This window comes from Heliangelus exortis, chromosome 20, assembly GCF_036169615.1.
Source record: "Heliangelus exortis chromosome 20, bHelExo1.hap1, whole genome shotgun sequence".
Taxonomy (NCBI): Eukaryota; Metazoa; Chordata; class Aves; order Apodiformes; family Trochilidae; genus Heliangelus; species Heliangelus exortis.
The window spans coordinates 8,674,613-8,695,731 of NC_092441.1; the positions used below are offsets into that span (position 1 = coordinate 8,674,613).

General features: G+C 51.9%; 1 long non-coding RNA gene and 1 other non-coding gene across 2 annotated transcripts; both read left to right on the forward strand.

The window, feature by feature from the left end:
- Positions 1–18,272: 18,272 nt before the first annotated feature.
- LOC139805610 (uncharacterized) lies at positions 18,273–20,591 on the forward strand. The gene is made up of 2 exons (XR_011729908.1): positions 18,273–19,191; positions 20,454–20,591. It is a non-coding gene; the product is annotated as an uncharacterized lncRNA (long non-coding RNA).
- Positions 18,320–18,501, forward strand: LOC139805845 (small Cajal body-specific RNA 16). Its single transcript, XR_011730008.1, has one exon. It is a non-coding gene; the product is annotated as a small Cajal body-specific RNA 16 (non-coding RNA).
- Positions 20,592–21,119: the final 528 nt, after the last annotated feature.

Consider the following 21,119-nt stretch of genomic DNA (forward strand, 5'->3'; position numbering starts at 1 on the left):
TTTTAATAAGTTACATTATGGGTAAAACATCCCCAGAGAAAATCCAAGCATGGTTTCATTTATCAGCCATGCAAAGTTCAGAATAAAAATATTCCAAGGTGAGGTAATGTACTGTGACGTGGTGCAAGTTAATTTATAAAAAAAAATAAATAAAAAAATTAACTGTGTTTAGAAAAGTAACAGAAAGGAAGAAACAGCTTTCTCCAGCCAGCCAGCTTTGAGGTGGCCCTAAAGTTAAATGTAGGGCTACAAAAGCATTTCTGCCTTGAAAATGGTGTTTTTTACAAGTTCAGGTGCTAAAAATGCAAAGTAAGACCAGAGTTGGTGTGAAATTGCAGTTTCCTGGACAGGGCAACCTGGAGACCTTTCTGGTGTTGAGTAAATGCCATCAGCTGGAGCAGCACTGCCTGATGTCTTTGAGAGTGTTAATTAAGTCTTGCTAATGAGGGTTCTGGGATGATAGAGGCTATCAGAGGCTTGTCTGAACTATGGCATCCCTGCACAGGGCTCCCCAGCACCAACCAGTGGGTTCTGGGGCAGCCAAACCAGGAGGTTTCCACGCCCCAGGACACGGGAAGAAGGATTTATTCCCCTTTATCTGGAAGCTTTTGCCTCTGCTTTGCACAAGCAGCGAGGAGGCTCTAGTTCATTGCTGTTCTTCAATCTAATGATTCCTAATAAATGAAGAAAATGAAAGTGCTGGAGGAAGAGAGGATGGGTTTGGGTGCTCGGGTGACCTAATAAAGTCCCATGGAAGTTCCTGTTTGTTGACAGCTATTAATTCTCTCTCCAATTCAGTCCCCAAATTACTTTTCCTCGGACTGAATCTAAATAGGAAAATCAATTAAGAAGGGAATGAGGAGCTACATCTGGGAGAGGGAAGAGGAGGCAAATGTAATGACAAATCACCCGGTTCCTTCTGAGCATGCAAATTACCATTTAGAGTGTATTTTGAGGAAGGGGAGCTTGGAAATGCTACTTCACAAAAACCTCCAGATCAATTTTCCAAGCCTGAGTGCTAGAGATTCTTCAAAGTTACCCAAGGCTCTCATAAACTTACTGAGTCTCAGGATAAAAATATTAAAGAAAAAAAAAAAGACAAGAAATCAATGCTGATAATTAATTTAACAGGATCTGTTCGCTCTTTCTCCTTCCAGTCAATGAGAAGAGAAAATCATACAGCAGCTGAATTTTACATTTCCACAGAGATGGTGCCGGGACAAAATGAATAAATGCTCATAAATTACTTCAACAGCTCTGCTGTGTTGTTGGAGTGGGGCTTTTTAATTAACTGGAGGAATTTGTCATCACTTTCCCCCACTCCTCTGGCAGAGCAGAACATTTGCCAGCTGATGGGCTTGGGCAGCCCAGCCCTTTGGAGCTGATGCAGCTACAGACTGGAAAGGGGGAAAGCTCTGAGCTGGAAAAGAACCAGTTCCCTGGCTCCTTTTTTAGAGGGATGGGTTTTTAGCACTGCTTTTGCCTGGTGCCTTGCAAAGCCCAGGAACCCACCTCCCAGCCAGGACCCTGCAAATAGCAGCTGGGGCAGTTTTGTACCATTGCTCTACTGGGGACAGATTTTATTTTGTATTAATTCAAACTTGTGGCAATAGGACAAGGGGTAATGGTTTTAAACTAAAAGAGGGGGGGTTCCAGCTAGATACAGGGAAAATGATAATGAAGGTGGTGAGATGCCCCATCCCTGGAAATATTCAAGGCCAGGTTGGATTGGGCTTGGAGCAACCTGGTGGAGGTGAAAATCACAGAATCATCCAGGTTGGGAAGGACCTCTGAGATCATCAAGTCCAACCCTTAATCCACTGCCACTCTGCTTCCCAGACCATGGCATAGAGTGCCACATCCAGGCTCTTTTTAAATGTCCCTGGTTGGACTGGGAGACCTTTAAAACCCAAACCATTCTGTTATTCTATAATCAGTCTGGGATATTGAGGGATTCCTAAATACTTTGGGGGTTTGCAGGGTTAGTAACTGGTTTGGGTTTGGTGTGGGCACTCCTTAGTGCTGGGATCCTTGGGGCAGGGGTGAGCTGGCAGTGTCCAACTTTTGCTCTGCCCATCAGCAGGGAGGAGCTGGCTTCTAATTACTCAAAACTCATTTTCCTTCCCTTTAGAAACAAATGGGAAGCAGATGGATTTGGTAATGAATCCCCAGTGGGGTACTTAGGTTGAAAGCAAAACCTGTCCAGTTAAATGTATCCTGTGGAAATGGAGTTGATTGCTGTAATCTTCCAGCTTCAATTTGGGGGCAGTGTTAGCATCTCAGCAGACAGAAGGGCTGTGCAAAGAATGTGAACGACAGAAAATAAGAAAGAAAAATGGTCTCAGGGAGGTTTTGCCTTTGGTCTCAGCTTCAATAGTAAAGGGGTTGAGAGGAGCAAGGGACCAGTGGCTGCAGCATCTGCCTGGCTGCCCTCTCCTGCCAAGCAAGGAGCTGCCTGCACTCCAAGGAAGGAAAAGAAGAGATAAATTGATTTTTCAGACCTATTTAGTGTATAGGGTGAGAGGAGGGATGTGTCAGTGCAATGCAACCAATACCTAAAACCTGGGTCTGATGAGAGGAGTTTGCTGCTGGTATTGAGGGCATCTTCAAATCGTTCATTATTGGATTGGTTTCCACAAAAAAAAGCCCCTATATTTCTTGATGATTGCATGGGAAACTCAGTGAGTGTGGTGGGTTTGCTTCCTGGGAGGTTTGGGGCCCAGGAACCCTCAGAAATGATGATCCAGGATGCTGGTCCACACCTCCAATCAATCCCAGGTCCTGTCCAACCTCCGAGGGGCTTTTCTGAGAAATAAGGGATTTTTCTCATGTACAAACAAACCTTGTCTTTTTCATATTGTTTGTGCACAAACTCAGGGATTCTCCCTCCCTGCTGCCTTCTGCACCCAGGGCAAAAATCCTTCTTCTCCTTGGAGCATCCTGGCAGGGATTGGGCTCAGTGGTTACCTTGAGAACCAGGGAAAACTTCTACACAAATTCTAAAGGATGAAAATACCCAAACCCTTTAAACACCCCCAAACCAGTGATGGTTTTAACCTGGTTTTAGCCTCCATGGCCCAGTGAGGACCAGCAGCTTCCTTCTGCCCTGTGTGCTCACAGATTTACATCATTCATGAGGATTCCAACTCAGATGTTTTGCACCAAGCTGGGGCAAAAAACCCACTGGTGCCAGAAGCTGAATCTTACTGGTTTTGAGAAGGAGAAAGAAAAAAATATCTCACCCAGTGCTTTATGGTAAGGGATGGTTTCTGGCACAGGGAGGAAAGGTTGCAGTTCTTACCTGGGTCATATCTTCACTTAGAGTTGTATTATGGGCATTTTTCTCTTTCTGTTCCCCCTGGGAGCTGCCAGGCTGTTCCCTACCCTGGGGCAATGAGGGCAACACCCTGAGAACCAGAGGCCAGGCACTGAGACATCACCTAACCAGCCTCTTTTCAACCCTCTGTGCTCTCTCATCCCAGAACAAACCACCATGCCCAGTTCCTCAGGACCCCAAACCTTCCTGGGATGAGTTTGGGTGCTCTCTGCCCCCAGTGCTCCTGGTGCAAGCCCAGAGGAGCTGCAGGGCAGGGTTTTTGCAGCACCCCCCTGGTGTCACTCAGAACAGAGCTGAACCTTGCATGGGCTTTTTTTTTTTTTTTTTTTTTTTTTCTTCCTTTTTCCACCCTCATTAACAATGAAACCTCTTGGCAGAGGAGGTTTATGTGATGGATATTGGCCAGGATCCGAGTAGGGCAGGCAATCATGTTCAAGGATTTGATGAGTAGGACAGGGCTCATCCCAGGGATTCTGCCCTGGCTCCAGGCAGGATGCAGCAGGATGGTGCTCACCCTGGGGTGGGATGCTGCTTGGAGGGGATGGTCTGGTCCTATCACCCCTACCCAGGGCTTCTGAACTGTGTCTGCTCTCACTGCTGACCTGGGCTGTGTGGCAGGTGGTTAAAAGGAAGAAATTGTTATTTTCTCTGTGGTTAAACAAACAAACAAAATGATTTCTCAAACCAGGATGCTGATGGGTGAAACGTTTCTCTGGACAGTTCAGTTGTCCTGTCTGTGTTTTGGTTTTTTGTGGCTCTCTTGCCCCCAGTTTTATTAGCACAAAGCCCCAGCACGTTTGTCACAGGGAAGGAGAACATCAGCTGACATTTTTAGGCCAGGGCCAAATACATTCAGGCAGCTCTGCAGCTGCTTCTGTGCATTTGCTGGAGAAATGGGAGGGAAGGGGGATGGGGACATTCTTGGCCCAGGTTCCCTGACCACCAAGGGCACTGGGGAACAAGCTGGTTCCATGTTTCCCATCCTGTTTGTCACTGTCTTTCTGTCCTCTTTGTGTTTAAGGACATCTTGCCCAGGTAAAACCCAAAGGCAGAGCCCACAGAGGCAGACACAGCAGTTTGAGGGTGAATTTTTCCATCAGGAGCAGAGGGGGGAATGTGGTCCATCCTTTGGGGCATGCAGCAGGGACAAGGGATGTTCTGAGGAGCTCAGAGGCTTTGCACACTCTGCAGGGTCCCAGCAGTGATGGAAACATCTGTCTGCAGGTGAAGTGAGCTCATGCTTTGCTTTCTTTGCACACAAAGCCAAGGTGAAGATGAAACCCTGGCAGGGCTGTGTCACTTGAGCTGTTAGGACCTGTGAGGACATCACAAAGGATGAGGCAGGAGCCCCCCCCTGCAGCCCTGGTTTGAACTTTTTTTCCTGCACCATCCATCCCAGAGAGCTCATACAAAGCAATTCTGGTCTCTTGCCATCCTTGAATAAACCCAAAACACCACTCAGCCTTCTCAGAGGTTTTTCTACCCCTGCCTAGCAGCTAAGGAAAGGAAAAAACCATCTCCTGCCTGTGCAGGGAAGGGAGGACACCAAGTCCTTTCCATTGCCCAGAGGTGAGCAGCAGGGAGGAGGGGGAGGTGGAGAGGAAAGACCCTGTTAAGAGCTCAGGTATCACCTGCCAGGCTGCTCAGCACCCAGAGAACTGCAGCCAAATGATGTTGTCAGACTGAATCCCAGCAGGGGGAGAGGAACCCAGGTGGCAGCAGCAGCACCGAAGCCTTTCTGGCTGCTGTTGTCTTTGGTGATGTTCTGGCAGGTGGGATCCCCCCTGGTGCTGGGCTGGGAGTGTTGGATCCCGGGCTGCAGCCCCTGGAGGGGCACTTTCTGTCTTGTGCCATAGAAAGAGGCAGCTCTGGGACTTGTGTGATGTGTCCACCCTGTGAGGTGACAGCAGGAGGTGGAGAGGGAATTCTGCATGCAGGAAAGCAGCAGTTTGGAGAGGAGGCAGCACGGAGAGGTCCAGTGAAGAGGTCAGCCCTGGGGTGAATCCTCTCCTCTCCCCTGCAGCAATCCCTCTGCTAAACCCTGGGGTGATGCTCCTGCTGCAGCCTGGTCCTGGGGTGATCCCAGCCTGGGGCTCCCTCCCTGGTGCTACCCACAGCAACCACAGCACTTCTGGTGCCAGCAAAGTTGTTCCGAGGGGGGACAGACACCTCCCCTCCTGCTTTGCTCTGCCCCCTGCCAGCCCTCTCCCTCCACGGGTTGGGGTTGAACTTACTCAGCCCTCCCCTCATCTCTCTGGTGGAGATGAACTGGTTGGTAGCTTTGCTCTCAGCTCAAACAGTGCAGTGCTAAGAGCAGAAGTGGCTTTATTTGCCACCAAGGGCAGAAGTGGCTTTATTTGCCACCAAGAGCAGGAGTGGTTTTATTTGCCACCAAGAGCAGGAGTGGCTTTATTTGCCACCAAGAGCAGGAGTGGCTTTATTTGCCACCAAGAGCAGGAGTGGGTTTATTTGCCACCAAGGGCAGAAGTGGTTTTATTTGCCACCAAGGGCAGAAGTGGCTTTATTTGCCACCAGGAGCAGGGTTGGGGAGCACTGAGCTGTGTGCCTCAGTGTCTGTGTATAAAGATGCTGCCTGTGACCTTCCTGCCTCAGCCTCTCTCTCCTTTTCTGCTTCATTTTCCCATTCCTTCCACTCTCCAATATATGGGAAACCCAACAGTATTCCCCCCACTCTGCCCTCCCCACCCCTCAGGGTGCTGTGGGGCATTTGGGCAGCACCAGCACCCAGCCCAGATGGTGCTGTAGGGCTTTACCTGCCTTGCAAACCTTTTTCTCTGGTCCAGCCAGATTTTGGGCAGCTGCCTCCTTCTGCAGGGCAAAAGGGGTGTCCTGCATCTTAGCCAGAAATTCCTCTTTCTCTCCCTGTAAATACCATCTGGGTGTGTGTAGCTACCTGTAAAAACAGGCAGATTTGCAAACTGGTGACAAACCTTGTGCTGTAGAAAAGGGAAGTGTGGTCTGGCACCTGGGGAAACTGAGGCACAAAGTGGCTGCCTCGCACCTGGGCAAAGAAATGAAGGTTCCTCACGTTGATTGAAGCACCCCAGCAAAGGAACTGGTCCCAGTGGATTCCCCACTGCTCAGCCTGGGCTGTTTGCAAATATTTTCAGGTGACCAATCTGCAGGGGACATTCAGTGCTCACTGCTCTCTCCAGGTCCCACTGGCAGAGGGATTGGATTAAACCAATCTTCATTTCCAAGTCTGTCTGTAGGGATATTTATTTGGCTGTTTATTCTCTGATCTGGGCTCATCTCTCTGATCCAGTACAGTGTGAGTTCCACTGCAGAAACAGTGGGGAGGAGGGAGAAAGCATCTCTTTATTTGCCAGCAGTGCTGCTTTGTCCAGTGTGGTACAAAAAATGAGCTCTGCATTGGGCTCTTGTGGTGATAAAAGGTACCAGCATGAACTGGGGTTAGGGTTTCTGTAGTTTTGGGTTTGTTTTTTGGGTTTTTTTCCCCTTCTTCCTTTATTTTCCATGAGTAATGAAACGAATAGCATCCCAAATATTATTAAAAAAAAAAAATAATCACAAAAAGAAATTCCAGTAGTCACCTCTCCTTCTCTGGCTTTGCTAACCCAGCAGCTGAAGGTTTATTTCTACTGACTAAGCTGAAGTGAGCAACTTAATTCCCTTTTAATTCTCTTCAGAAGGCTTCAGAAAGCCAAAGAGCTCTTTTCTTCCATGCAATTACCTCAAAAACAGCCCCCGGGCCTCCCAGCTCTGCGGATTTGGTGACGGGAGCTGAGTTTTTATTGCTCCCTCCCCACAGTGCTGGGGCTGGAACCCGGGGCTGCTGGGGGTGATGTGGGTGACGTGGGTGCTCCTGGAGTCCTTTGTGCCTTGTTGGGGCAGCGATGCCAGGGGGTGGCCCCGCTCTCTGTGTCCCCCCCCTCCAAGGACAGCGGGGAGCGCGGTGACCCCCGGGGCCACCCCGGAATTTGTCACCTGGGACTGACCCAAATGCACCTCTAAGGCCACTCGGGAGATGAAGGGGAGACTTTTGAGGCCGTGTCTGGAGGTGTCGGGTCACACCGGGTGTCCCCAAGCCTTGCAGGGAGGGGTAACAGTGGGATGGGTGCACCAGCACCCACCAGGACCACCTTGGGCGTCCCCAGCGCTGGAGCCGGGACCGGTCCCACCCAGCTCCGGTCTTCGGTGACATCTGGTGGCATTCAGTGACATCTAGTGGCAATGGGGACATTCGGGGCTGGCAGGGAGGTGGCTGCTCAGCAAGGAAAAAAAAAAACAACAAACCAAATCCCAAAACCCAAACCAAATTGAAAACAAAACAAAATAAACAAACAAACAAAAAAAACCCAAAAACCCAAAAACGAAAAACAAAAACACCCAACCAAACCAAACAAAAAACCAAACTAAAAAAACCCAAAAACCACCAAAAAAAAAAAAAAAAAACCCAAAAAACCAAACCAAACAACCCCCCCCCAAAAAAACCCCAAACAAACGAAACAAAAAAAAAACCAAAACAAAAAAAACAAAACCCGAAAAAAAACAAAACAAAAGAAAAAAAAAAACCAAAGCGGATTGCAGCCTTTCCTGAAGGTCCCCTCCCTGGTGGGATGTCACCTCCCAGGAGAAAGCCACCCCCTTGCTGCACACACCAGGCAGGGACCTTGCAAAAGGTGTCCCTGTCACCACTTTGGCTCTGCAGAGGGGGACGTGGAGCTGGGGAGGGGGGGATGTGGCCATAAGGTCCATGTCCCTCTGATTTGGGTCTTTAATCCTAAATCTTGTCCCCCCCTCATGCTAAGGGCAAAAGCAGCAATGATTTGCTGAGCTGAGAAGGCAGCAGAAGTCATTAAACAGCCCCAGGTGAAAAGGGTTTGTAAAAAAAAAACTGTCCAGGGTGAAAAGGTTTGAGTCAGTGCTTTTAAAAAAATATAACAGCAAAATCTTTGCTGGCTGAGGGTTTCCAGCTCTGTCACCAGGAGCGTGGCTGCTCTTTGGATGGGTTTTGCAGGATGGTACCAGAGGCATCAGTCCTCGGGGTTGCTCTCATTTTTCTCAGCTGAAGGAATGAAAAGTTGGGCAGGACGCTGGGTCAGCCTCAGTCTGCTGAAATTGAGTTTAAAAAGCTGTTAAAGAAAGAAGGGGCAGCTGTGAAGAGGGGAGGTGTTGAGGCTGGGATATGCCTGGCTCCATGGGGATGGATGGGATGCTGCCTGTTCCTGGCACCCCACGGGGGATAGAATCATAGAAACCTAGAACTGGCTGGGTTGGAAGGGACCTCAGAGCTCATCAAGTCCAACCCTTGATCCACTCCCCCCGTGGTTCCCAGCCCATGGCACTGAGTGCCACATCCAGGCTCTTTTGAAATATCTCCAGGGATGGAGAATCCACCCCTTCCCTGGGCAGCCCATTCCAATGGCTGATCACCCTCTCCAGAAAGAAATTCTTTCTAATGTCCAACCTAAACCTCCCCTGGCACAACTTGAGACCTCTTGTGCCCTCTTGTCTTGCTGAGAGTTGCCTGGGAAAAGAGCCCAACCCCCCCCTGGCTCCAACCTCCTTTCAGGGAGTTGTAGAGAGTGATGAGGTCTCCCCTGAGCCTCCTCTTCTCCAGCCTCAACACCCCCAGCTCCCTCAGCCCTTCCTCACAGGACTTGTGCTGGATCCCTTCCCAGCCTCCTTGCTCTTCTCTGGACCTGCTCCAGCACCTCAATCTCCTTCCTGAGCTGAGGGGCCCAGAACTGGACACAGGACTCAAGCTGTGGCCTCCCCAGGGCTGAGCACAGGGGCAGAATCCCTTCCCTGGACCTGCTGGCCACGCTGTTCCTGAGCCAGCCCAGGATGCCATTGGCCTTCTTGGCCACCTGGGCACACTGCTGCCTCCTCTTCAGCTTCCTGGCAATCCAGACTCCCAGGTCCCAGTTTGTAAAACCTGAGCTGGTGCAGCCACCCAGCTGCCCACCAGTGGAGGAGCTCTTGGGGCTCTGCCTGCCCCTTGGTGCCTGGACTAATTTTACTTCTTCCTCAAAAAAAAACCAAAACAAACCAAAAAGCAAAACCCAACCAAACCAAACCACTTTGTTACAGTGGCAAAACAGTTTTGTGGCTTTGTGAATCTCCCCAGTTCTGAGGGGCCTTCTCCAAGAGCCCAGCTCAGCTTCCAGGCTGCTGAGATCCCTTACCTGGGATCTGAGAGCCATCTGCCTGGGTTCTTTTCTTCCCCTTGGACATCCTGGCTGGGTGTCTGCATGCAGGGAAGCAGTTCCTTCCCATCCATCTGTCAGAGACGTGGTTGATTCACTGCCCTCAGAGGACTATCAGAGCACAATGGTCCAGCCAGCCTTTTCCTGCACAATTAGGGTAGGAATTATCAGCTTGAAACCCCTTTCCCAACTCCACAGCAGCAGGAGCAGAGCCAGGGGCTCCAAAGCCACTCCAAAAAGGAAACCTTTAAAGAGCTGGGACCCTGCTCCATGCCTGTGGCCCCTGATTTACAGGGGTGCTTCACCTAATTTGCTGATTTTTTTCAAGCAAATTGACTCATGGGCAGGCCTGGAGCTCCACTAAAATTCCTCTCTGCAGTAAGAGGAGAGGAAGTATGTGGTTTGCCAAGGAGGCAGGAGGCAGCTGTACATCCCCAGTGCTCATCCCAGTCAGAGCCCAGCATAGGATGACCCAAGGTGTTCAAAGCTTGGAGCAAAATGCTTTTATAATGGAAAAATAAAGCCATGATAATTATTTGGGGCTCCTGAGTTTTATTCAGGGTGGTCCCCCCCCTCTCCCCCTTTATTTCTCATTTCTGTATTTTTTGCCTTGCCATTGGGAAGCAGAAAATGAAAGGCTGCAATCTGCAGAGGAGATAAACCCCAGGTGCTTCTCCCCTGGTGGGGAAGTTCTGTTCTCCCACCTTCTCTTCCCCTCCAGGTCACATCAGGGCTCAGCACAGAGCTCTGCTGTCCCCATCCCCACTCTCAGGTGGGCTGCAGTCCCAGGCAATGCAAACAGCCACATGGGCCCTGATAAAAAGCCTTTTCCCAGCCCTTCAAGGCATGCAGCCCCTGCTGGTGATGATGGGAGTGCCTGCACCACCAGCCCAGCCTGGTGTGAGCATCCCTGTGATGAAGACAGAGGAACAAGATTTTTCCTGCTCTTCAGGTATTGCAGCTTTTAGTGCTAATTATTGTGTTTTAATTCATCCATAACTGGTACGATCTTCAAAGCTTAAAAGTCTTACTCTAATGCTTCTAGATTTTTAGTCTTTTTTTTTTTTTTTTTTTTTTTTTTTTTTTTTTTTTTTTTTTTTTTTTGCCTTTGAACTCCTGGAAGAGAGCCTCTGGGACCCTCCAGCTCTTGCTTTGTGTTTGCTTTTAATCAGCTTGCTTTTCTTCATTGAAACAAAGACAAATAATACTGCAGCCATCTCTCCTTGGAAATTTCTCTGCATTGGGAAGAAAAGGGGGGGAGGGAAATGTAACTTGTTAAGGGCTCAATTTCTTGATATCTTCCCTCCTCTTTATCTGGTCCACTGCAAGACAAAAAAATTCCCTTATTTTTTCTGAGAGACTGAAGACCCCCTGGGGCAGGGCCCCAGACAGATGGCTGCCAGGGGAACCACAGCAAGTGGTTGTGGTGAAAATCAGGTAATGGGGTGGCACATCCCACCTCAGGCTTCAGGATGGCCAAGCCAAGGAGTCTGGTTGGGAGAAAGCAGCTCAAACATCATGGCCAGAGCAGTTGCTGGTTCTGGTGTGGCAAAACCCTGGTTGCTGGTGTGGGGAATCACCTCCTGGAGATCCTGGGAGGTTGGTAGATGCTGCCCCAACATGGAGTTGTTGGGTTGAGGTGGTGGTTAGAGAGGAGGGAAGCATCTGTAGTGCCCAGGGGTGCCATTCATTGCCAGCAGCATCTCGGGGAGCCCTGAGATCCCTGGAATGATTCCAGATTTGTTGGCTGAGAGCACAAATCCTGCCCCCCCAGAGGTCCAAGGCTTGAGGCTCTCGGTGTGCAGGTGCCTCATTTCACTGCTGAGCAGGAGGTGAGCACAGCCCTGCCAGCACCACATGGCTCCTGGATGCCAGGGGGACAAAACCTGGTCCCTCTGCAGTCCAGGTGGGAGGAGAGGGGCTCCTGTGGGCACCAGGAGCTGCTGGAGGCAGCATCCTGGCCCGGGACAGCAGTGGGTGGGTGGGTGATGCTGTGGTGCCTGCAGGCAGAGCTCAGGATGTATGGGCTGGCCAGGATGGGATCCCCTCCAGGAGGGTGACTGCAGAGCCTCTGCACTCTCCTCCTCCCAGAGAATCCAAGGGGAAACTTTGGGGTCATTTTTCTGCTTTTCTCATATTTGCTCCCTGCTGGAGCTGATTTATCCCTGCGGCTCGCAGAGCTACAGCCAAGAGGGACTTGTTCTGCCTTTGTAGTACAGGAGATTGCTATAAATTATTGCCTTCTTTGTGTCAGCTGGAGCCTGACACAGCCCATAAAACTTGCTGGCCATGTTACTGCACTTGAATGTGGCACCAGGCTGCTGGCAGCCAGCTGGCCCAGACCCAAAGGAAAAGGTTGCCAGCTCAGAGGGTGTATTTTCTCTGCTGCAACCCCCCCACCCTTGTTCCCAATGTCACCCAGGGGTTCCAGGGATCCACGGAGCCTCAGAGGGCAGAGTTCTGTCCTCAGTGTCCCTCCTGTCTCTGGGTGGCCACCACTTGCTCCATCTCTGCAGGTACCGTGGTGACACCTCCACTGCAGGAGGGTGGGCAAGGCACCCCACAGCATGTGTTGGGGAGGCTGGGAGGTGGGAGAATTATTATTGCTGCTGTTTTTCTCACTGTTATTATCATTAATTCACCTTGAGCATCGAAGCAGTGAGACTGAAATTCAGGGGTCTCAAGGTGAGACCACAGCATGTTCCATACATCACCTGGAAGTGATGTGAGCAGGAGGGCAGAGTGGGAAGCAAAGGGACCTTACAAGAAACACAAAAACTGGACTTTTAATCTAAAACCATCCTTCACTGACTCCTATGAGCCCATTTTTTATTTCCCCCTGCGCAGCAGTAATTGGGAGGTAAGAAGGGAAAAGGGAAAAAGGATTGTCTGGCAGCTCTATCTGGCCAATTTCAGTGCTGTAAATTATAGATATAAATGGTACAAAGGAGTGCTCAGGTGTTAATTTCTGTTGTTGAAAATCACAGCCCCTCTGCTTTAATTTACTGCTAATAATAAATGACTCGGGAAGATCCTCAGCAAAGATAAAGAAGCCCCTGTAAATCAAACAGCTCATAAGCACTTCTGGATCAATCCATCCTGGATGTGTACTTAAGTGGTTTATATTGTTCTCACAGAGCAGGAATAAGCAGGCATCAAACTGATGCTCTCTGCCAAAATAAAGGATCAACCCATGAATCAAATGGTTTCCTGCAGATCCTCATTTGCATTTGCAGAATTAAGGGAAAAGTGGCACTTTGGGGATTCCCAAACAGACAGGTACAAGCCCAAAATGGGCCCCAGAAGGGGCAAGAGATGCATCTGTGGGACTGCCAGCAGGTGGGGTTGTATAGGGGTTGTATAGGGTTTGTATAGGGTTTGTAAAGGGTTTGTATAGGGTTTGTATAGGGTTTGTATAGGGTTTGTAAAGGGTTTGTATAGGGTTTGCAAAGGGTTTGTAAAGGGTTTGTATAGGGTTTGTAAAGGGTTTGTATAGGGTTTGCAAAGGGTTTGTAAAGGGTTTGTATACGGTTTGTATAGGGTTTGTAAAGGGTTTGTATAGGGTTTGCAAAGGGTTTGTATAGGGTTTGTAAAGGGTTTTTTTACAGCTCAGCAGAAGGAGGAATGGAGTGCATGGATAAATCTGGGAGACCAGGGTTTGGAGCCCTCTCTCCTCACCCTGCACCTTCAAACTGAGAGGAACCCTGAGAGCACCCATCCTCATGGCATTTGATCAGAAATTGTGCAAACTGAAGAGAGGGACGGGCAGCACTGGGTCCCCAGCTCTGCAGTGTGGATCTGTGATGGAGAGAGTCAACCCCTGCCTGTTTCTGCCTCAGTTTCCCTCTTGGCATGCAGGAGAGGACATCTGCCTCCCCAGGCTGCCCTTCAGGCCTGGCTCTTGGCTCAAGACACCTTTTTCTCCCCTCTTTGGGCCCATTTGTGCTGGGCAGAAGTGGCAGAGCTGCTGATTGCATCTGTGGGGAGGGCACAAGCTCTTGGGGGGCTGTAAGTAAGATGGCTGTTGGGCTCTTGGAGCACAGCCCTGGGGATCCAGTCCCAGCCTGCCAGGCTGCAGCTCTTTGCAAAGGCAAGTTAGAGTCCAAATGATGCAATTAGAGCCTGAGGTGACAGTAAGATACAAACGTGGCTGATTTTGACATCTCTCATGTATGCAAATTGGCCAAACTCTACAGGAAGGCAGCAGCAGGAGGTTGCAAAAGACATCAGCTCATCCCCCAGTGCCTGGGGGGGATGTGTGGGGGTCCCCATGGGGCTGTGTCCATCCAGAACAGTTCCCTGGGGAATGGGGAGGTGGTCAGGGGGAAGGGGGGGGACTCAGTGAGTGCCTGGCTGGGAGATTTTTAGAGTTGTTTTCTTGTTTTTCTGGGTTTTTTGCTCCCCAGAATGCAATCTGAAGGCATTTCCTTGGGATTATTTGGGGGAGTGGAGCTGCAGGGCTGTGTCTCTCCATCTGTCTGTCTGCTGCTGTGGCTTGAGCTCACTCCCAAGGATACAGTCAGCTCCCAGGTGGAAAAGGATCAAGTGCTCTGGAGTGTTTCAAGGGTGTTTTGGAGTGTGGCTCCCTGAGCACAGTGAAGGAGTTGCTGCCATCCCTCCAGGGCTGGCTCTGAGCATCCCTGTCTCTCTGCTGCAGTTCAAGATGGTTCTTGGGTCATTGCCCCCATGTTTGCTGCCTGCCAGCCTGCAGAGCTGTCCTTGTCACACATTTGTCATGGGAGGATCAGAAAAAGAACTGCTGGTGTGGAGTCCTGCCCTGCAGGCACGAGTACAGCCAAGATTCCTCATCTCCAAGCTCCAGCTGTGCTGGTGGAAGGACGGAGCATCCCGCAGCACCTCCTGGCATGGGCACTGCAACCCTTGGAGATGTTTGGGGAGGCAGAACTCCCCGGCCCACCTTGGGGTTTGTTTCAGCAGCTCTGTGAAGAGCTCTGAGGGTGCTGTCATAGAATCATAGAATCATAGAATTAGCTGGGTTGGAAGGGACCTCAGAGATCATCAAGTCCAACCCTTGACCCACCGGAGCAGTTGCTAGACCATGGCACTGAGTGCCACATCCAGTCTTTTTTTAAATGTCTCCAGGGACGGAGAATCTACCACCTCACCGGGTAGTCCATTCCATAGCCTAATCACCCTCTCCGTGAAGAAATTCTTTCTAATATCTAACCTAAACCTCCCCTGGCACAACTTAAGACTGTGTCCTCTTGTCTTGTTGAAGGTCGTCTGTGAAAAGAGTCCAGCTCCCACCTCGCTACAGCCTCCTTTCAGGTAGTTGTAGACAGCAATGAGGTCTCCCCTGAGTCTCCTCTTCTTCAGGCTGAACAGCCCCAGCTCTCTCAGCCTCTCCTCATAGGGCCTGTGCTCGAGTCCCTTCACCAGCCTGGTTGCCCTCCTTTGGACCTGTTCCAGGACCTCTACATCCTTCTTAAACTGAGGGGCCCAGAACTGGACACAGGACTCAAGCTGTGGCCTCACCAGCGCTGAGCACAGGGGCAGAATCACCTCCCTGGACCTGCTGGTGACGCTGTTTCTGATACAGGCCAGGATGCCATTGGCCTTCTTGGCCACCTGGGCACACTGCTGGCTCCTCTTCAGCTTCCTGGCAATCCAGACTCCCAGGTCCCTTTCTGCCTGGCTGCTCTCCAGCCACTCTGTCCCCAGCCTGGAGCTCCCCATGGGGTTGTTGTGGCCAAAGTGCAGGACCCGGCACTTGGCCGTGTTGAACCTCATCCCATTGGGATCGGCCCAGCTCTCCAGTCTGTCCAGGTCCCTCTGCAGTCGTGCAGATGTCAACCTGCACGCCATGCTGAGAGGAGCTCAGGGCTGGGCACAGCCTGTGCTGGAGAAGTCAGACACTGACCTACTGCTTGGCAGCTTGATACTCTCTGCTGGAGGAGAAATAATCCCTGGGACAGCTGATGTGAGGGTTTGTTCCAGCTCTGTGAAGAGGTCTGAGGGTGCTGTTGTGCACCAGATTCCTGTGGTATAAAGGAGCAAATCCATGAGCAGCAGGAAGAGAGGAGAATTGGCTGGAGGACCCATACAGGAGGCTGTGACAGGAATCATGGAAGGGCCCTTTGGATGTCAAGGGGGATGAGGATGGTTTAATAGCAACAGAAATGCTGCCAGGCTGGGGACGTGTGACAAAGCAGAGGCAGGGATGGATTTACCCATTATCTGCTGCCTGGCAAAAGAAAAGAGGGAAGTGATTCAGGTTTGTGGGTGTGAATCTCAGGGAGGTGATGTTTTCTTTTATGAAAAAAATTGTTTGCATTCAGAGCTGTCCCTGGCATCAGGCACCCAGCTCAGCTGCAGCTTTCTGAGGGAAACAGAGCACGGGGAAAGTGGCTGCAGCCCCCCCAGATCCACACCCAGGGGAAGGAAATCCCGGGGGGAGCAGAACTGGGGGATGGGATGGGATGGGATGGGATGGGATGGGCTGAGGCTCCTTTGGGCAGCAAAAAGAAAAAAGACAAAAGGTGTGAAAGGGGAAGGAAACACCCATCTGAGTCTTGGTGGGGAAATGCGTGTGGTGTGCTACCTGGGGGGATTTCCTTCTGATGGGAAGGGGAAGGGGAAAGGGAAAGGGAAAAGGGGAAGGGAAGGGGAAGGGGAAGGGGAAGGGGAAGGAGAAGGGGAAGGGAAAGGGAAAAGGGAAAGGGGAAAAGGAAGGGAAAGGGGAAGGGAAAAGGGGAAGGAGAAGGGGAAGGGAAAGGGGAAGGGAAAGGGGAAGGGGAAGGGAAAAAGGGAAGGGGAAGGGAAAAGGGGAAGGGGAAGGGGAAGGGGAAAGGGAAGGGGAAGGGGAAGGGGAAGGGGAAGGGAAGGAAAGGAAAGAAGGAAAGGAAAGGAAAGGAAAGGAAAGGAAAGGAAAGGAAAGGAAAGGAAAGGAAAGGAAAGGAAAGGAAAGGAAAGGAAAGGAAAGGAAAGGAAAGGAAAGGAAAGGAAAGGAAAGGAAAGGAAAGGAAAGGAAAAAGAAAAAGAAAACACCTCCAAAACCAAGCGAACAAACAAAAAAACCCAAAACAAAACCACACACAAAAAACCCCAAAAATACCCCCAAAACCAACCAAACAAAACAAAACCACACACACAAAAAAACAAACACCCCCTTTAAAAACCAACAATTAAACAAACAAAAAACCCCAAACCAAAACCACACACAGAAAGCCCAGAGCAGCAGGCTGAGTGCTGGGGCAGCAGAACAGGACAGGAGCTGAGGCGTGGGGACAGGCTGGTGACACAACCCCTTGTCACCGTGTCCCTCAAGCCCTTTGCTTGACTGTGCCACCGAGGGGTTTGGGTTTTTTTCCTGTCAGGACTTTGGTCCCTCCAAGCTTCCCGGGCCTGGTTTAGCTCAGTGTGGGGATTTGATCAAAGTGCTGCTGGCATGTGGTGCTGCAGCAATAAAGTTAAGCGTTTATTTCTTTTTGGTTTTTTTTTTTTAATGAGCCATCAGGGAGAAAGCTACTGCCTGCCTGTTCTAGTGTAGGGTTTGGGGCGTTTTTTTGGGTATTTTTTTTGGTTGGGCTTTTTATACGGAGATGTCTGGGAGGGAAAATGGTGATGAAATTCCATCAAACACCTTCTGAGAAACCTCTCTGGAGTGAAGCACAACTACAGCATGGCCAGAGCCTTTTTGGGGAAGAGAAACCCAAACCCCCCCCCGAGCACCCCTTTCCAGCTCCCGGTTCCGGGATCGGCCCGAGCGCTGCCTGGGATCGCACCCCGGCATGGCCCCCGCTCTGAGGGGAACCGGGAGCCCCCGCAGCGGCGCCCCCACCGCCTCAGGCCTCCCCTATTCTCCTCCCGGGCCATCGCCCCCGGCTACCCGGCTCCGGGGCCCGCAAGGCCGCGCTGGGCCCAGCCCGTTGCCATAGCAACGCCGGGGGGGGGGGGGGGGGGGTGTGTGTACTTTAAGGCGGTTCCGGGAAGTTCTCGGAGGACCGGAAGTGCTCTGTGGGGCGCTCTGGCCTCCGCTTCCGTCTCGGTGCGTTTCCGCTCCTTTGCTTCCGGCTGCGCGGGGCCTCGTGGCGGGAGCAGGGATTGGGAGGCACTGGGAGGGTTACTGGGAGGCACTGGGGGAATCACTGGGGGTTCCTTCGGGATTCGGAGGGGTTGGGGGTACGGGAGAGCTGTGATGGGGAGGTGGGAGTGGGGTTAGGGAGAGCTGGGGGGGCAGGAGGTGAGAATGGGGGCTGAGGGGAGGGGGATGTCCCGGGGGGGGGGGGTTCCTGGGGGGAGTGGGGGCTGAGGGGAGGGACTGGGGGGAGCGGGTGGGGATTGGGGAGTGAGGGGCATGGGGGGAGGATGGAGGGGATGGGGAGGATTGGGAGGGGGGTGTTAAAGGCTCAGGAAGAGCCGGGGGGGGTCGAGGAGACAAGGAATGGGGGGGATTGGGGTGATTTGGGGGGTGCCAGTGGGGGTTGGGGGAGTTCCTGGGTTGGGGTTCGTGGGGGGGGGGGTGGGGTCACAGTGTCTGGGGGTGCAGGGCTGGGGGGTGGGCAGTGCTGGGGAGGGGGAGAGCTGATTGGGGCCCCAGGGTTGAAAGGGGTGGGGGGAGGGCTCCAGCAGGGAGAGGGCTGCATGGGCAGGGCAGGGGGGTTGGGGGGGCTCTGTTGTTTGGGGAGTTTTCCCCCCACTTTGTGTCTGCAGGGAGAAGCCTCAGCCCCCTGGTGGTGCCTCTGCCCTCGGTGCTTCATTTGTGAGGTGGGAACTGGGTGAGCCCCGGGGCAGGGGGACACGGGGGGAGGGAGGGGGGGATTTAGGGAAGGGCTGGGGAAGGGCTGCTGGGTGGTGGGGCCAGCAGGCCCAGCCCTGTACCAGGCAGCCCCCTCCCCTCTGCCCCAGAGCAAGGCCCAGGTGTGCTCCCTGTGGGGCTCCCCCTGTGCAGTAACAGGTGTGAGCATCCATGCAGCCTTCTGATGGTCATGTATGATACTGCACACACCCAGCTCCTCTCTGCCCAGGGAAAATGGCTTTTCCATGAGCTGCTTTAACTTTTGAAAATCCCCCAGCCAAATTAACCTGGTGCTGCCCTTCCTTTGCAGGCAAGTTGTGCAGGTGTGGTAAGCAGAGCCTGTGAGATGTTTTCACATCCATTCTCTCAGTTGATTTGTCACTGGTGCAAGCTGAATTCCAAACCCTGATTCCCAGTGGAGCAGGGAATGCTCCCAGGTGGTTTCTGTTGCAAGTTGTAAGGCTTTGGGGGAAGCTGTGTGCTTTGCTCTCTGGACAAACCTGTGATTTCCTTTGCTGTCTTTTTTTTCTCCTGCAGCTGGGGAGCTCAGCTGGGGGCAGGGCTCAGGCCTGCTTTTTTTTTTTGTTTTTTGCCTGCTTTTTGGTGTCACTCTGGTGAGTTTGCTCACAGCAAGGTTACCCCAGGTGGCTGCTCCTCTGCAGGAGGGAGGGAGAAGCTGCTCCCTAAAGCAGCTTTGCTGTCAGAGTGTTTTGCTCGTGGCTGGAGCTGAGCTGCTGGCAAGTGCCAAACTCTCTCAGGGCACTGTGGGACAAAATTAATTTTGTTGCTGAAATGGGAGACCCCTCCTGCTCCCAGTCCTGTCAAATGCCTCTGGCTGGGAGCAGGGATTTGTTCAGGCCCAGCTGGGAGCTGCTGGAACCCAACACAGCAGCAAAAACAAGGTGAGGAGGGAGAAAGGAGTAACTTTTTAGCACTTAAGTGAAGTTAGAGGAAGAACTAACAGCTCCAGAAGTTGGGAGGGACAGGAAGGACTCTGCAGTTTCGGAGAGGGAAAGCTGATTGTTCTGCCCTCTTTTCCTCCCCACCTCAGTTTCTTTTTTTGGGGGAGTGGGAGCTCCCCTGTGCTGTGGGGTCTGCAGTGTGCAGAACCTGCCTGGTGCTGTGTTTGCAGTCAGGTGTTAAAACCTTAAACAAGTTGTGCTTGGCTAATGAGATGTATTCACAGAATCCTAGAATTGGCTGGGTTGGAAGGGACCTCAGAGCTCATCAAGTCCAACCCTTGCTCCACTCCCCCCGTGGTTCCCAGCCCATGGCACTGAGTGCCACATCCAGGCTCTTTTGAAATATCTCCAGGGATGGAGAATCCACCCCTTCCCTGGGCAGCCCATTCCAATGGCTGAGCACCCTCTCCAGAAAGAAATTCTTTCTAATGTCCAACCTAAACCTCCCCTGGCACAACTTGAGACCTCTTGTGCCCTCTTGTCTTGCTGAGAGTTGCCTGGGAAAAGAGCCCAACCCCCCCCTGGCTCCAACCTCCTTTCAGGGAGTTGGAGAGAGTGATGAGGTCTCCCCTGAGCCTCCTCTTCTCCAGCCTCAACACCCCCAGCTCCCTCAGCCCTTCCTCACAGGACTTGTGCTGGATCCCTTCCCAGCCTCCTTGCTCTTCTCTGGACCTGCTCCAGCACCTCAATCTCCTTCCTGAGCTGAGGGGCCCAGAACTGGACCCAGGACTCAAGCTGTGGCCTCCCCAGGGCTGAGCACAGGGGCAGAATCCCTTCCCTGGACCTGCTGGCCACGCTGTTCCTGAGCCAGCCCAGGATGCCATTGGCCTTCTTGGCCACCTGGGCACACTGCTGCCTCCTCTTCAGCTTCCTGGCAATTGATCTTTTAAATTCTGTATTGATCTTTTAAATTCAAAACTGAGCCAGTTTGCTAGCTCAAGCCTTATCTGATTTCTAATAAAGGAGGTGAATGCCAGGTGGAAGCCAGAAGCATCTTTTAAGCTTGAAGAATCTTCATTTTGAAGCCAGCTCTTTGTCTAACCGAGGATTTTCCCCTCCCCATGCAGTGTAACCCTTTGCAGGAGGGCTCTGGGTCACGAGCAGCTTGTGACAGCCTTGTGGGCTCTGGCTGCCTGGCACAGCTCTGATGCCTGTGCCCAGCCTCCCTGCAGCCTCTGAATGTCCTGCTTGTTTCTTTCCAGGTGGTGGAGTTGAAGATTGCTCTGCAGGATGGTGAGAGCTCCCCGTGCACTTTGGTTCTGTGTCTGTGCTCCTTTTAGGTTGCAGAGAGTTGGTTTGGCTGAGGAGACAGGAAACATGAATAAAATCAGCTTCTCAAAGTTGAGGCTCGTTCTTAATTTCTATTTAATATTTAGTGGTGCCTGTGAGCAAAGCAGAAAGGTTTTTGAGGTGAGTAGGGGCAAGGGGGGTTGTAAAACTCCTGCCCTGGTGCTTTGGGGATCAGCCTGGAATGCAGCAGTGCTGCAGGGATTGGGAGCAGCTCCTCAGTGTGCCAAGCTCCCGGCTCCACTAGAGGGTGTCAAGCTCCACGAAATGATGGAGTTTCAGGAAAACTGGAAAACCCAGCAGCCTGTAATGGGCTGTGCAGGCAGGGAGGCCACGGGGGGATTATGTGTCTGGTGAGGAGGCTGTGGTGTGGGCTGGCAGCAGCCCAGCTTGCTCAGGCATTACACAACCAGCAGCTGGCCCTAAGCAGGGGCTCAGCCCTGGGCTGTGGAATGATCTGGAAGGAATGTCCCTGTGTCCCCAGGGCAGGTGTCACACAGTTGGTGACCACCTTGAGGAGGTCCCTCAGAGGGCTCAGCTCCAGCACGTCAGGTACCTAGCACCAGGTAGTAACTTCTCAC